This window comes from Botryllus schlosseri, chromosome 13, assembly GCF_051294905.1.
Source record: "Botryllus schlosseri isolate E-star chromosome 13, Bs_hap1, whole genome shotgun sequence".
Classification (NCBI taxonomy): Eukaryota; Metazoa; Chordata; class Ascidiacea; order Stolidobranchia; family Styelidae; genus Botryllus; species Botryllus schlosseri.
In genome coordinates, this window is record NC_137248.1 from 23,753,725 (window position 1) to 23,771,204 (window position 17,480).

Below are 17,480 nucleotides of genomic sequence, written 5' to 3' on the forward strand. Positions count from 1 at the left end.
GTGACTGACCTGCAGCATTGTCACAGAGCGTTATGAGATATGATGAACATTGAACAAGGACGATGTTATTATTATTATTTTTATTATTATTATTATAGGTAAAAACATTGGCATGAGTGGCGCTTATCACAACTGAAGGCTTTTTGCGCCACGGACAGAAACAAGTTAAACGCTACAGAAAGTTCATATTATACAACTGAGATAGGTACACATGTGCACATAAAAAGGTTTTACAATATTCCTCGAGTCGATCTAACATATTCAACAACATATCGCAGTACTTGTGGATCAGTCAGTAGGGACGATGTATAACCGTCGACTCAGCTTAATTCGGACACTTTGGTTCCGCTCACATGTGGCCGAATATAGCGGGAAATCAATTCTTCGCCACAAAAAGGCAGAAAAGTACTGTTATGTAGCATGTTTAATGAATCGAAGCTGCGCTATACCACAACAATTGCCACTGATCGCATAAAATCCACCAGAGTTGTACCTTTAGATTATTTGTATTGTACAGTACTGTATTTCGATACAAAACTATCCAAATATTACTATATACTACCATAGCAAAATGCTTTTAGCTAGGCAGAAACCTTTTATGTGCCGTTCTGTTTTGCCAGACGGACGCAATTGTTTAGAAGTAAAAGTAACTATAAGGCTGACACGGCCTTGCGTGAGTTCATGGTCGATTGTCAATTGATGGATCGACTTTGTTTCAACATGTTCACTTATCTTGCGTTAAAATTTACGCGAGAAAGTTTTCTGGGATCACAACGCCCCTTGTAAAAAATTAGGACGATACCCAAAAATAGGAAAAATTGAAATTTTCAAGTAACTTATTCTCCGAAACGAAAATATTCGTCGCGCGATTTAGTGCCATTAGACCTATCTGTCTTCCGAAAATTGAATGCATGAGTTATAGATAAATTAGTCTAAGGGTATTTACAATTATGCGAGTTCGTTTGGGCCGTTGGGAACTAGGGATGCTTTAGTCTAGGAGCGTCTAAGTTCACTGTAAAACTTGCACAGGCGAAACATCTAGGTATCTGCGTCGACTATTTTCGCTGAGACACGGCATGAAATATGGTATGCTACTCCGGGACGGAATCGGCAAAATACGATGACTGTCCGATTGAATACAGTTATAAACCACAAAAACAGTTACTCTAACAACGATACAAGTTGATATAATTTTATATATTTGGTTTGGTGTTGGCCGTGCCAAGCGTTGTAAGTAATGCAAGCGATTTAACTGTAAATGCCACGGTTAGAAATTTTAAATCACTATTCGGGTTTCATTGGGAGCCGGTAACCATTTTAGTCAGAAGTTATAAAGCAGATATTTAAATCAATTCAACTATAGGCCCTACTGAATAACCAATTTTTGGTCCATTATTTAAAAAAATCTGAAATGTGTGTGCATTATTTTTCCTATTCGAGGCGTGGTTTCAATGTCACCAACGTATTCTTAATGGTGACTAGAGAGTAAAATCAACACTGTCATCGCATGGTTATAATGACGTGTTCGACATTTGCTGAATTATTGACGTGAAAGCATTTCTTACTAAATATCTATACTTTTGGTTAGAAAGGTGCTGAATTATAGAAGCATTTTTTAATTTACTGCTTCGCGGGTCGGATGAAATCGTCTCTGGGAGGCCGTATGTTTGACATCCCTAAACTACAGTTTAGTTTTTTATGTAAATTGATCTTGATTTCTTGATGGGAATGTGACACATTTAAAAACTTGCTTCGTCCGTTGTGGATTTTGTAAAAAAAAGTTAAGAACATGCACGACGTTTTATGGCGTCATAATGAATGATACTCGATAGCTATACTTAATTCTGAATCGATACCCGGTAACTCGGATTTGCCCATGTAGCCCCGCTAATACCAACGCCCTTACGACAATTTCATTCAACATCTCAACAGCTGTTCCCGACGTATACACGCTTCTGGTTCGCAGCAATTTGGCCAAATGTCGTGATACGCGACGACACGTAATGCACGGCAGGTTACTCAAGGCAGTCAAAGCTCTGATGAAATACAATACATAGTACCGGAAACAACCAATGCTAGCCTCATGTGAAATTGGCGCCAACATTTCTCTATCTTCGACATGGCTAGCCAAATTGATGTCTACTGTTACTCACTTTGCAAATTGACGTTATAGGACATACATGTGCTAGCCTTCGCTACTATTGCTCCCATCCTACTAACAGTATGACAAATGATGCCACATCGCCACGCCCGTCCTATTCGATCTGAGATCGCACGTACCACCAATTACTTACGTCAAATTTCGTGGGGGCTGATCCAAAAGCGTTCTTTGATATTTTCGTTGACCTCAATTTACGGCAAACAGTCTACTTGCACTGCATCAGTCAAACACACAAACCAAACAAAGCTTCTCGCCGCCCAAATTTCAGAAAATGCGAGAAAGCCCGCAGCGTTATATTGCAGCAGACCACATCTTCCTTGAATAGGGCACAGCAATTCGAAGCGACGCGCGCGAACTAGCCAGAGTCATAAAAAGGGACATGATTGGAAATTTTCGCAAAAACAGCGGCAAAAAAAGGTAGCAAACACCAATTTTACCCGCATTTCGACAATAAAAAACTGTGAAACGTGAAGCTGAATGCAACCAATGATAGAGTCATTATCATGAAAAGGCTTTATCTAGACCAGGGGTGTCAAATTGAAATTACGTCGCGGGCGGGATTCAAACCTTCAGATCTCTCGCGGACCATACCAATCAAATCATTCCAAAATTTTACCTCAAAATCCATGCCCTTGTTTTTCTTTTGAATCCGTAGTTATGGATTATCAAGCCTATGCACACGATTGTAAATATATTGCAGGGGTGGGCAGACCTACTTCATGCGCGAGACGCATATAAAAATCTTAGGCTTAAAAGAGTCAAAACTGACTTACCCGACTTCAATCTGCTCTCTACATAATCATTATATTGCAAACGTGAAAACTTACAAATACATTGGGTGTATGTATCATTTACTATAACGATACAAATGTGGGAATATCCGAAATAAACAATATGATCAGTTCGACTCATGGAGCTTCCCAAATCTATAAATACTTGCTTCGAAACTCGAGAATATGAATTGTTACAAGAATAAAAAATTAGAATGTATTTGTGAGAAGTCGACCCTGATACGGCTGGAGCATATGGTCTCTCTAGGAAAAACAAAGAAACGTATTGGATTGCTGCTACGGATAATTTTTGCAAAAAATGGTACATTTGAAGCTACACACGAAAAAGAACCGACCACGCTTTCAAAATTACTTTTGCAACTTTGTTTTACAGCTTGCGACGGCTTGCTACATACTCAGATTCTATGTATTATGATATTTTAAGCCGTTTAGACGGATTTTATAGTGCAACTCTTGCGAATTTTCTCTATTTTTTATACCGTACCAATTTTACTGCAACTTTTATCAAATATTGCGTAAACATCTAACGGAGTGATTTGAAAACACGCGAAAAATTATTTCTAGTATGGTTATATTCTCTTTAATTTGCATAACAAATAACTATCTGATAGGTTAGCGGCATCTCACTGTTATCTATAACACACTTGCTTACAAGCGATACGATGAAATACCCCTGCCAAGTACGAACGTCGAATGTGCCCGAGCAATGTGTGAAGAGATCGATTTGTTAATTCTGTCGCAAAAATTTGAGATGGTTTCCCATTTCACGAACACCCAGGCAAGACTACCGAAAATTAGGTACAAGTGAAGTAAGGGCCGTAACAAATGACGTGGTGAAATGGGAACACTAAGTGTAAATATTGAAGTGTTGCACTATATACGTGAAAATGTTGCACGTAAACGGAAAATCAGCGGGTGGATTGAGTAGTACGACCCATATGGAACAGGTGAAAAAACGCCCTAGGATGTTAAAACGTGGATTTGCCGTATCCAGAAATTACGACTGGAGTGGGCGCTTGCGAGCAAACTTTCAAATCTAAAAATATAACATTTTGTGCAGAGGCATGCCGGCAATATTATGCGCTCGGTTAAAAGGGAAATATCATACAAGTACGTGTATCTTTGCCGTCTTAATATCGAACATACCAAGACGACGAATCAACAATGTGGGAGTTTATTCATGCAACAGGTGCCAATCACAACAGAACTGAACTAAACAGACACGCCTGGAATTGACGGTCAGATATAGTCCCCACGAGAATGTGCTTTTCACATATAGCAATGTAAATCTAAAATGGCGACATGTTTTATGGTTTAAGCAGTTCGTTTCAGGTAACCTGCACCCATGGAAATTGTTGGTGACGCAATGGCGGACTTCGGCAAAAGTATATATACCAACCACTCCGGTTTTCTTCCCGACCGAGCTAATATCATGTCAAGTGAATTTATCATTAAATCTCCGAATGCAACATCGGTGACGGGTAAGCAAGATAATTTCCATCATGTTACCACACTGGTGTATTTATCAGTCGAATGGCGACGAACGGAGAAGGGCGACTCGATGCAGGAGCTGACTACGACAACCCCTGAATCACGCGAATTTTGCACCACGAAATATACGTCAATTGATCTCAGCTTTACCGTTATCGCTAAAGAAAACCAGCTACATGACGAGCATCTCGAAAGTATCACAAATGAAGGGGAACACATACATCGTAAGAAACCTTTCATCCGTGGTGAGCAATTGCGAGTAGTTTCAAAATGTTACCGAAGCTGCCATAATTGTTGTATTATTAATGATAATGTGGATGGTGTCTCGTAAACGCAATAAACGCATTAGCGCGGAATGATTGAAAGGCATAATAGCGATTACTAGTGACGTATATGGACATTGGACATCTTAGGTCATTACTCGGAAAACGACTAGCATGAAAAGAACAACAACCCGATAGTATGATTGCTTCGAAAATGTGTTCTCGGGAACGTATTGCTAGAATAGAGCCCGTGTTTCTGTAATCCGGCTGTGTGCATGGACTTTAAATTGAACTTATGACCATATGTCTAGTTTTATAGGTAGATATCAGGCTTGATTGGACTGGCCCGGCTCAAACGATCAAGGTTTTGGTCCGGCCCGCGACGCTAAATCGAGTTTGACATTCCCGTCTATGGTTGACCGTGTACGATAGATCAGAATTAAAGGCGATAGTTACTATCGTCATTTGCGTGCGGTATAAAGCACTCCGTAATGACAAAAGTGATACAAACATCGCGCAATGAGGCTGTACGTACACGTGTGGTAATATTGAATGTTAAAATGCAAAAGTATTTGCGCACAAGCACATACTGGGTATTCAGTCAGTAAATTACCTCTACGCGTAAGATCTGTAATTTCACTAAATTCGGTTTTAACTTCCGGACGCCCGTTTACCAATTAATAAAGGCTCTTAACTTGAATTGACTATTGTGACGCGAGTCCACTTTACCTCGGCATTTTCATTCATCGGCCTGGTTAAACTATTTGTAAAAGTGTCGCACTCGTTTCTGCGGTCATGGGCTAAATTGATACATGAATGCTTGCTTGCTTGCTATAAATTGGTTGTGAGGATAATTCCCTTGGTCCACTAGTTCTTTTTGGACGCATGGCGAAACTCAGTATCACCTCGGTTAAAGTTTAAATCGTACAAGGCATATGGTGCCAGCCATCCGGCCTGGGTAACGATCCTGTATGGTCGAGTCAGTACTTGTTCTGCACAACATATTTCGATCAAAATGTAAATATTTAAATAATGATTTCCTCCATGGAAATCACCACACGGAGTGTGTAAACATATTAATTTAATACGTCATACTGTATTCGTTGAACGTGATACTGCGATTTTGCTCGGATTGTCGTTGTTGGTAAGTTTGTAACGCCACCATCGTATTCTAGAAAACGGGGCAAAAACTGACATAGTTCGCAGGTTTCGTGCAGTAGACCGGAGTAATATTTATACTGCTATGCGCCAAGTCTGTGTAGTACGGGCAATAAATCTGTGACGGCAATCGTGTCTTAACAAAGTACTGCAAAATCGAGTTTGCAGCTAATGTTCTGCCTTATGTCATTCTTATCGCGTGCGCGGCGAAAACGCTCCATCACCAAATATGGGAAACCTATGTTGTAATATTCTTTTTGTGTGTGCGGTTTTTGGGAGGGTCATAAGTGGAAGGCAGGCGCTCACGGCATGCCGTGAGAGTAGAAACATTCCGGTACTACTGAAACGTGCAATTTCTGGAAAGGAAACACCACTGGCCATCCGGATACTAATCCCTTATGTAGGAATGTAGGAGTTTTCGTGACAGTTTCCTGGGGCGCTGGGTACGATAATTGACTTCGCAAAATAGCAGAACGATTATCTTGTCATCCACCAAACCCTTTTAACGATGACGCAATTCCTTACTCTGAAGGCATATAAGCATTTGTACGTTAACTTCTTCATCAGTATGTACTTAGGTTGGAGTTAGATAACAACCTAATCGTCTTTCTTGTTAGTTATACTCAGATGAAAGCTTGGAGAAACTGAGGTTGACTTATTCACATTCATATGTGTGTATGACTGTATGTTCCTGTACTCGTCTTTATGTACTAATGTATACCATTGGTATTATGCGTATTGCCCTATCATTACAAGTAGACGTAAAATAAGGACTTGGAATGGATCAGTCTGGTCTACATATAGCCTACATAGCTACGCGACCGAGATAACTATGGGTTGAAAAATACTTACCTGTTGGAAAATTATTTTGTTTTGCGTATATATATGAGCAAAGATTTGAGGTCAGCTACATCAAATAAAAACATAGAGTGATCAGAATCGCTTCAATATCTAAGTGAGTATCGGAACTCGAGAAAGGCGAATCCTGTATCAGATGTATGGGCACTAGGCAGTCTGCACTATTGTGAAATTATCGATTGAACTTGCAAGGCTATTCTTACGTCTACGCTTTTAGCTTTCGGAATCAACAAGGTGCGTGTGCATTAGAGCCGTACACGCGATGAAGTATTTTGTATACGTCTTAATTATTGGTGATAACAGTAAGTGCTATGTTTCCTTCATAATTGGGGAAGCGGTCTTGCGAGTATAATAGTGTTGGGTGGCCTAATTGTTCTGTAATTTAGGGCTTTACCATAGTGTGCTATCGCCATTCACCTTGACCATAGTTTCTATGTGAGCCTGTTATAGGATTTGGAACTGTCCCACCATAGTATTTGAATTTAACAAATATGCAATTTGAGCATTTTACTGTGCATTATGATTGGAACAAGCTTTAAATTGGTAAACTAACTCGCAAATGGGTCGGCAGTTCATCGTATTGGGTTAATTTGTCTGCAAAATCTATTGACCTTGAGTCATGGCTTCTATTTTGGAAATTTATTTTGATTTGACTAAGAAATTGACTTGAGTCACCTCCCTAAAGAGGAGTAAACTGATTTGGCTTGAAACAAGGGTATTGATTGAATGTCGTAACACGGGCAACGAACAAGATTTGAACTTAACTGTGGAAACAGTGACTAAATTGTAACTTCAATTGTTACGTCATAAATTCCTACATGGGCATTACTTTCAATTTTTCTCGGGACGCTCAGAATTGCGTCATGGCCGGGTTTAGATCAAGACTTTCAAATACTTTGGCGAAATCAAGGTTCTAGGTTGCAAGCAAGTCGCTTCAACAAGCCTAAATTTCAGAATTGGGAAATATGTGTATATCAAGGTCTTTAATCCGATTTCTATCCAAGTAACGATGTGGCTATTAAAACTAGATCGTATATTTAAGGAAGGTGGCATCATGTGTCGTGTTACTTAGAAATCCAAATGTAATAACGGAATAATGAATAATGGTACATACGCAATTCGCATGTTTTAATTTGCAGCTAATTTACGGCTTCGGTTTGAATTTGATTTGACGCATATTGAGAGCATCCCTATACTCCCTAAAGCAGGGGTGGCCAACGGCCTACTGCCGTATTCCAGTGTTCGGTTGTGAAGTAACTGGACGCCAGATATCCCATGTTAAAAGATCCGTGCCCGATGAAGTAAGGACTAATGTGTTTGTTCGTATCGGCTTGGGCGCGCCGTGAGAAGTCATGTCATGAGTAAATACTGCGATTTATCGAATCCATATATGAATTTCGTCATTGATATTTGTAGTTGCAGATATTGCTATATAGTATTTGTCCTTTCCCGACCCCTATGGTGTGATTCATCATTGTTATCAATGAGCGCAAGTCTTCGAAAATTGGTGTCTAATACTAATGATGATGTATCTTTGGGTGGGACAATTGTTATTGATTTTACAAAAAAAAACGGCTAATTTCGCACTAATTAAATGCACAATTTTTGCATTCATTGACATTAAGAGTTTAATTTTGACAAAATTTTGCATTCAAGTATTTTAATTAGGCATTGTTCACATAAGGTTGGTCTCTGCATTTTGGGTTGGAACTAGCTGCCCTTACGAAATACCTTGGCAACAATAGAGACTAAACGTTCCACAGTAGCAGTTGTGTTGTAGCAGCAATGAGGGTCAGTGTATACTGTGGAAGCACTGATAACACACCCGTTGCTTGATACCATAGGCTATGTAAAATGCGACTCCGAGAAGTGCGCCAGAACGATCAGCAGCGAGAAAACCTTGGCCGAAAAAGACTGCCCTTGTGCTGACCGAAAACTTCGATATATATACAAACATATATGTTAAATTATCCAGTCCATGGGCGCCTGAATGGCTGGCGCCGGATGTTCCTGTCCTGGTGATTCGAGTCCCACAGCAAGAACAATGCCATATCGAGGGTACATTATTTGCCAGTAAAGAAATACCAATTTGAAATCGTGTACGTCTTTTAGTTTAGTACGTTTGGGCGATTTCAATATCTTCTGACATAGCAGTAGGAGGTCACGAAATAGCATCATTTAACGAAGTCATTATACCAACGGCTACGCCCGAAGACGTTCTATTATTATTCATAGGGCCTATCTCAGGGGTCGCCAACTCAAAACGGGTCGCGGGCCACTTTTCAAATTTCGTAGCGGCCGCGGGCCGCATAAATTCAATATCGATATAAAGTGGGCAACCACGTTTTAAAACTCTACGTCAGTACAACGCTGTTCTACCTAACATAGGCAGTGGGTATAGTGACCACAAAAAAGAAATATTTTGTTAAAGGAATAAAAATACAACAAAGGATCACTGTCATCAATTTCATTTTATTTTAAACTCCGAGCTGTGCACGATACCTAGAAACGCTTTTTGGGACTAGCGAGATACGTAACTAGCTGAAAGACCATCCCCACTTCCCAGCAAACACAAAACCGTAAAAGGATCATCCGGGATCATCTCGATTAGGTTCTGATTTTCTAAGTGTCGAGGGAATGTCTAAAATACGTAGTAGGATGGTCTTGTGGTTATATTCAATCAGAATAAATTCATACTCGGTGTTGTTCCATCTCATGCATTAGGCTTCGTTATATCCGGTAGTTAACCTAATAATGCAAATTTTCTATCTCTCGCTGGTATGACTAAAATACGTAGAAAGGATGACTTTGTCGATGCATTCAATCACGATGAATTCCTACCCGGTTTTGTTCGATCTCATGCGGTAGCTTCGTTCTATCCATTAGAAAACAATGTTCTCCCTTCGTTTTATTGCGTGAGGATGTCACCGGTGTTGTAGATTCGTGTTGTTGCTCTAAGGTCGAACAGTTTTGTTTTCTTCTGATATATATGATTTTCATCATATATATATTCGCTCTTTCGGTAATCTCGCATGTTCAACGAGTATGGCCAATAGTTTCATTCAGAGAATAACTAAATAAGTGAGATGTTGTACGTTTAGGAATATGATTATCGATGCGTGACTTCTAGAATATTTCGGCGATTCAAATTTTACGTCATCGCGCCGGACAAAGATTTGCCGCGCAATAGGTCGCAGCCAGGCATAGTTCGCTCTTTCTGTATGGTAAATGCCGTAAAGATATAGGAATTGTGACTGACAGAGGTAGCGGGTTAAAGGTATATACGCAGTAGCATATAGCTTATGGGGTATTTCGAATTTCCCGTAGTATATGACGCCTAGAGCTGTTTGACTTTCTGCAAGCAGATGTAGACAACTATAGAAAAGTTTCAGCTTTTCCAGGCTAGAATTAGAGCTAAACCGTTTTTTCCGAATTAGATTACAATTATATTGCTGGCATTTGGCTCTAATTTAGTGAAATTAGACCACTATAATTATCTAGTTGTCCAAGTCGCTTCAAACATCTGAATTACCAGTACCTATACCTACGGTATATCATAATATTTATGCTTGAATTTTCTAGGTATATAAGTCATATAGATACATACCTGTAGAACACTGATTCGTGATTTCATAAAAGTTGGTGCAAGAATGGACATTTTCAACTTGATGTTGATTAATGGAGCAAAATTTGATATTTGAGTGCAATTATACCTCGAATCCAGTGACAAGATTATTAATCGTTGAAACCAAACGCAGCTTGTTTATGTTGGCCCAGAGAATTTGGCTAGCCAGACCATATTGATAGAATATGGTCACAGTAAGATAATATTTCGGGCTAATTTACATGAACTTTCCAACATTTGATTTGATATGTCCGCTAAAACAGCTGTTATTCTGCTTTCGAATAACACCTAAATTGCTGATTTCAATGGTAACTGTGTTTGTCAAAGGCTGTAAAGGTAATTTCTTTTCCATGTTAGATGTTTCTTTGTTTGTTTGTGGTGTTCATGGTGGTGGTTCGACTACACTGTTCATTTTACACCAGGCCGGTTCTTATTATTATCATTCCGTATCTGCCCGATTGCCAGTGAACTCGGCACTTAGTGAATTCGGCCGCACAAACTCGGCACTTGGTGAATTCGGCCGTGGTAGATCTCGTAGCGGTACCGGTCACCATGATTGGTTACTGGAATGTTTGCCGGTGAACTTGGCACTTTGAGTGGCTGTCAATGCTGTACGGGGGTCAGGGCATGCGTAGATCACACAGTCACGGCGTGATTAGATCACAGATTGCGTAATCGCGGGAAATAACGCGACGCTCTTCACTTGGTGAACTCGGCCCTTGGAGGAATTGGCACTAGAACACCTTCGCATTAGAAATGCATTTAATATGAATGAACAGTATCAAAAAGGAAATTTAAACGTGTCGTGGCTCGCGGTAGATCTCGTAATCTTGGGATCCTTCAACCCTGTTATCGAGACACCCTAACCCCAGAGTGGAATCGTCTCTCCAAAGGCAAAAAATAATTTATTTTGACGTGATCATGCGAAACATTTGTTGATGAGGAACACTGGCTTGTCGTGATCGATAAACGAAGAAGCGCCGCTTGATCTTCCACAGTTTCGATCTCACATACAACGCCAAGATCCATCTTCTCAAAACTTACACGACACAGGCCCGTCACTCACGCCATCGATTCCAAGCAGACCGCGCGTGGTCGGTATATGAGCGCTGCGTTATTTCCCGCGGCTACGCAATCCGTGATCTAATCACGCCGTGACTGCGTGATCTACGGATGCCCTGACCTCCTTACAAGATTGACGAATCACTTGATAATACTATTTTTAGTTTAATAATTCATATTAATAGCTGCTAATACACTTCATTACAAAATTTCCCAAGGGCCGAATTCACCAAGTGCCGAGTTCATCGGCAACCATCTGCCCACTTATAGCACGGCCCACTCCTAGGCTTTTTAAGACATGGCTATGCGGATCAGATGGCGAGGAGGAGCCTAGATAAACGGTCAACACTTCGGTAGGAATTATGGAGTCGACGTGTCAGGCTCGAACCCGCAATTCATTGGTGTTTAGCTATAATGGAGGGTACCACTACGTTACCTCGCCATACCTTGTAAAATGGGACCGTAGCATTTGGCATTTCGTGTGGCAATTGACTTTTGTGTGGAAAATTGTGTTCGTTTTAGAACTTATCCGAAACTTTTATTCCGCCATAGATTGTATATGATAAAACGAAGCCACTCACCACAAAGGAGGATTTAAAGAAGTTAGATGACATATTGAATGAAAGCAAAAGCCTTTGCAAGAGATGTGGTATGTTGAATCTGTATTGTTATTTTCAAATGCTTGCCGATAGCAGACGGTATATATAAACGTAAGATGTGGAAGCTATCAAGGTGTTATGTTTATTATTTTTAGAAATTCAGTTAGTCAAAGTGGACGATCGTATTGCTTGGATTATATTTAGGCTTATTTTAGCATCTTTGAGATGCAACTCTGAACGTGGACGGTCATGAACAGTCAACCAATTCTGTTCCTATATTGACATATCAGACATTTGCACTCGTACCGTTGGCGGCGACAATATTGGTCAGTCAGCAAAAAGCATCATGAAGAAGGTTGCCAGTCTGGTGAAATTATAGCAGAGTCGGAAAGAATGGGAAATACGCTTTCATCAACCTCCATTTGAACAAGATCACATATAGTAAGAGACATTCATGGTATGCTGCAAATGTCACTGTGTTCTTTGTCTAGTCACCCCACTCATGTAACTATTGAGGCTTCATGCCAGGGTTGTAACCAAGTCCGAGTCCAAGTCAGCGAGCAGAGGGCCGAGTCCCGAGTTATGGTATTATGACTCGAGCCAGAGTCATTGTGTTAGCTGCTCAGTTTCCAATTTAAGTCTTGTTAAACCAACTTTTTATATATTTTTTGTGATATCGAGTGGGTCGCATTTATAATATACGAATTTTCCTTACTTTTAGCAGTTTCTGGCCGCATTTTCTTATACCAGTATCAATAGACGAAATCCCAATAGCGACTTGCTGTACTATTCTTTGAAATAATCACGAAATGTCGGTCTTGGCCGTCTGAGTCTCAAGTCATGCGCAATGAGTCGAGTCATTTCAGTACTTTGAGAAGATGACCTGAGTCAAGTCGTGTCAACAGAAAATCCTGACTCGAGTCTTACAACCCTGCTTCATGCAATGAGCATTTACTTTGAAGATAAATAGTAATTAAATAACTGGTTGGTGGTACAAAATTTTAATACTGCTTTCAAAAGTACCTTCATGATAAACGTTATTGAAACCTGAAGAACTTTTCGCGTGCCTATTAAAAAGCTACCGGCACGATAAAGGAAGCAAAACAGAGTTGAATTCAAAACCAGATGGAAAATTATGACGCATTATTGATGTCGAATTTAGAAATAACATCAATGGAGCCAGAACACAGCAACAATGCAGTGCATAACAACGGTTGCGTAAAACAGTATGACAGCGTGACACAATTCTTCAATTATTTATTATAGTGGTGCACACCGTAAATACTATTTTATTAAAATCCGAATTTTTCGATGGCAATAACTCCGCTTCCACTTGTTTGAATCGAACCAAATTTGATGAACATCGTTTCTATACATAACCTAACACTTTCATGGGGTGAACAGAAAATTTTCAAATTTTCTCTATTTATTTTTATATAATAAATAGAAACTTTCTTTTCCTGTAGCAATGCGGCTACTGGTTGGAATTGATCCAAATTTGGTGTGTAGGCTTGAATTAGGTAACCTAACAATTTTATCAAGTAGCCAGAACGATTTGAGAAAAAAAGTCATTTTTTAAGAGCCCTAATGTCCATGTCAGAAACGTTTTAGGGTAGGCCTACTCACATGTCTCGCAGCGTTCTCTACATAATTGTCAATTGCGATACAAACTGTTCGCTTGTATTGGTTAAGCCATCCAACTTCGAATTGTAAAATGTTGGGAGTCTTGATATCAAATTTTTGAAAGGTGCACTTTGAGAAGATTTCGGAATCTGTCAAATTATACAAAAAAAATTAGCAAATTCTTTGACATATTTCATTCATTTGGGACTCGATCAACGTAAAAGAATTAGTAATTATTTTATACAATATATTGTATTTGTAGTTGAAGTATAGTAATAATTCTTATGGTTACAGCACTTGTAACGATTCACGGCCATAACTGGAATAATTAGAATGATCATGCATTTTGCAACAACAGTGTTCTCAATTTTCAAGGTGCTGACCATTGGAGGAAGAATCACCCTTAAGCCGGGAATTCACGATCCGTAAACGCGGCCGACTGTTTCTCTCCTCAAGAGGAAGGAAGAGAAAAAGGGAGCAGAAATAGCAAGAGTGTGACAAGTCGCGTCCATTCGCTTTAATGCGTATGTCCATCCGCGAAGCGCGAAGTAGTAGGTGGGAAAACTGCTGGGCGTTTGGTTAGCGCTTTATAAGGTTGACTCCAGCGCTGTATTTGCTAAATGTTGCAATGAAATAGGGGTGGTGTCATTTGGTATCAATATTGACTATTAAAAGACCATTTGTTAGTGGTCATGGATTTGTTCAGCCAGTATGCAGTAATTTCTGATGTTCACTTCCCGGGCTTCTGTTCTCTAACCCCTCATGATTGTTATTCTGCTTCTAGTAAGACTGTCGATTCTAATGTTTTATCGTAACATTTGTCGGAGGATTCGCTCGCTTTTTTTACAACGTTTTGCTCTCTGCTAGGTCAATTACTGGCTGAGTATCACTACAGCCTAAGAAACTGCACTAATTCTCATTTTAATGTCTTGCTGGTTATCTTGCTGTCAATTCTAATAATTTGTTAATGTCTATACCAGTGCCGCCACTCAAATGTTTTGTTCTCTGTACACAATATTGTTAGGTCTTCAGCTTTCCAGGCAGAGTATCATTCCACTTTCTAGACTTGAGTATGTATCTCTCCAACTAGCTGCCAAATAACTGATTCATTTGGATTGCTGAATTGATCATTTTTGACAGAATGTGAAGAAATTTTAGTCAAGAATTCTTTTTGTGTTAGTGGTTGTTTTCAAAGATTGCTGAAGTAGTCATCGTTGATCTTGATAATCAAGTAGAAGTGGCGATTGAAGTCAGTTCTCTAGTCGTATAATAATAAAAAATATAATAATAAAAACTTGAAAACTTGAGTGGAAATAGTCCAGAATCAAATCCATTTTAGTAAGTATGGGTGAAAAAAAATGTAGGAGTCATTCGTTACTCGCTGCCTCTGCCATTTTCGCAGTACGAATGTCTAAGCTAATAATCGTCATTTTCATTTTATTTCTACAGGGTGTTGAAAAGAAAACGCCAGATGGATTATCATCATCAGACGATGAAACCTTCTGATCACTGACTGTTCTCATAGTTTCATTCATTGCTACTTGGCCCTACAAGTAATTTCGTTCGTTTCATTTTTTACACCGGCATTATTTACTTGCCAATTCGTTTTGAATTAAATTACCGCAAATGTGATTAATATGTAGTAGATAATGTGGTGTGTGTGTGTGTACGCAGCCGTGATCAGGTTATGCCCAGTGGTAGAAAACAGGTTATTATATCAGGATATTCTTTTAATGTAGGATCTACATTCTACTCACCATGTTTAAAGGCTGTAGCATCTGCATAATATGTACATTATTGAAGGACATGGAAAAGACATTGAATTGAGTCGACACAAAATCCCCCTTTCTACGACCTGCCGAGATCTAATATCTACTATATCGGGCTTGGCTTTCTACATCTTTGGTCTGTACTGTGTTTACTGGGTAGAGCTCCACAGATTTTTCCAAATTAGATTAGAATTAGATTTAGAGCTACACAGTTTTTCCAAATTAGATTAGAATTAGAATTAGAGCTACACAGTTTTTTCAAATTAGATTAGAATTAGAATTAGAGCTACAAAGCATTTTCCAAATTAGATTAGAATTAGAGCTACTGACTTTCGCAAAATCTTGGAAATTGAATGAAATTGTGAATGGGAAATGAATACAGCAAAATCAGTTCACATCAAATCACAGTGCGTGGCACAAAAGGTCGTCAGGCGATCAGCGCCACATATTTTTGTTTAATAAACAACAACAACAACAACAACAAAAACAACAGTACATTCCCATAACCATGAGAATGGGTAACTTCTGTACACCAAGCTTGACTCGCTTTCTACTATACCTGGGGTCACCGCAATCGCGGTCGTCGATCTGATTTAAGATTTTGGGAATATGCGAAATAAAGCATTTCGAATTGCTAAAATTGATTTCAGTTTCAAATTATTATTATTGTTGTTGTTTCAAAATAAGCAATTCGCCTGTGCCCAACAACACTATTCGACACTATCTGAAACGGCTTCGGCGATGGCAACAGCATTCCATGGAGAGACGAGTGATGTCAATAAGCATATTGCCTTCACATGCAATGGCCCAGACATCGCCAAGACAGAGACGCTTAGAAAACGATGTATAGGACGTCCCCACAAGATCAATCTTTAGGATGAGATAGTCTTTCAGATATAGTGACATGTCTGGCTAGCCCCAATATCGATTCACTAGTCGTTGGAAAGCGTTGTCGATGTCGGGTATCGTACGCAGCTCACAATCGTTCAAAATAAAATGACGTTTATGATCATGATATTTTTTGTTGTATTTGTACTACTTTAATAAAAATATTACTTCTTTTGTGGTAATCATGGACATTGCCCACGTTAGTAAGAACGGCGTTGTACTAACGTAAAGTTTTAAAAACTAGAATGTTGTTTGCAGACTACAAGCTACTCTAGCAGGCTATTAGTCGCCATAATAACTACTATGACTGCTCGGTGTATGTAAGGCGATGGCGGCTTTGCACTGAACTTCCCTGCGCGAGGGTATTCTTGTTAAGTCACTGGAATATGACTCGGACAAAGAGGAAAACAATGAATTAGATTAGAATTAAAATTCGTGCATAAGGACAATTCACAAATTAGATTAGAATTGGAGCATAGAACATTTCACAAATTAGATTAGAATTAGAATTAGCACATGGAAATATTTCACAAATTAGATTAGAATTAGATTACTGACATTTCGCTCTAATTTAGTGAAATTAGACAACTAGAATTATCTAGTTGTCCAAGTCTGGCCGTGCTGTATATCAGGTTATCAACACGTTCCACACGCCACTCCCTAGTAGCAGGATAATTAATGTCCATACTGCTTAGTTTAAATAACTTAAGTATTGATGTTTGGCTATGCTTCGTTAAACGCATTTTGACCGCTGCTTCTTGGTGATCAGTATAAGCCTATGTAGTACGTACGTACACCGGACAAAGATTTGAAATTTTGGTTTTTGGTCCGCAACGAAGCAGTAAAAATCAACAGCTGGTGATAGATGGCTGCTTGCAGTACATTATCTGTATGAAGTTGAAGGCAGAATTTTATGTTCGCTTCATCGGGCCCCGGCTTCATCTTATTCTCACATGACTAGGCTTACCATATTTTGGAAATCTAAAAGGGGGACACTTTTCCTAGGCTTGCAAAACCGGAGAAGAATTATCAAAAACCGGTGAATTTATCCCACTTTCTGATCGGTTGACTAAAAAAAAAAAGGTCTTCTCACCGCTCAGAGCTCAAAAATACCGTTTTTCTCTCCGCATTGCTAGGTGGTTGACTAAAAAAAGAAAAAAGAAAGGTCATCTTTCCGCTCAGAGCTCAAATC

The 17,480-nt window shown here is 39.4% G+C and overlaps 1 long non-coding RNA gene across 1 annotated transcript; it reads left to right on the forward strand.

Moving 5' to 3' along the window:
• Positions 1-11,648: 11,648 nt before the first annotated feature.
• LOC145453785 (uncharacterized) lies at positions 11,649-15,281 on the forward strand. The gene is made up of 3 exons (XR_013919909.1): positions 11,649-12,058; positions 12,299-12,449; positions 14,007-15,281. It is a non-coding gene; the product is annotated as an uncharacterized LOC145453785 (long non-coding RNA).
• The last annotated feature ends 2,199 nt before the right edge of the window (positions 15,282-17,480 follow it).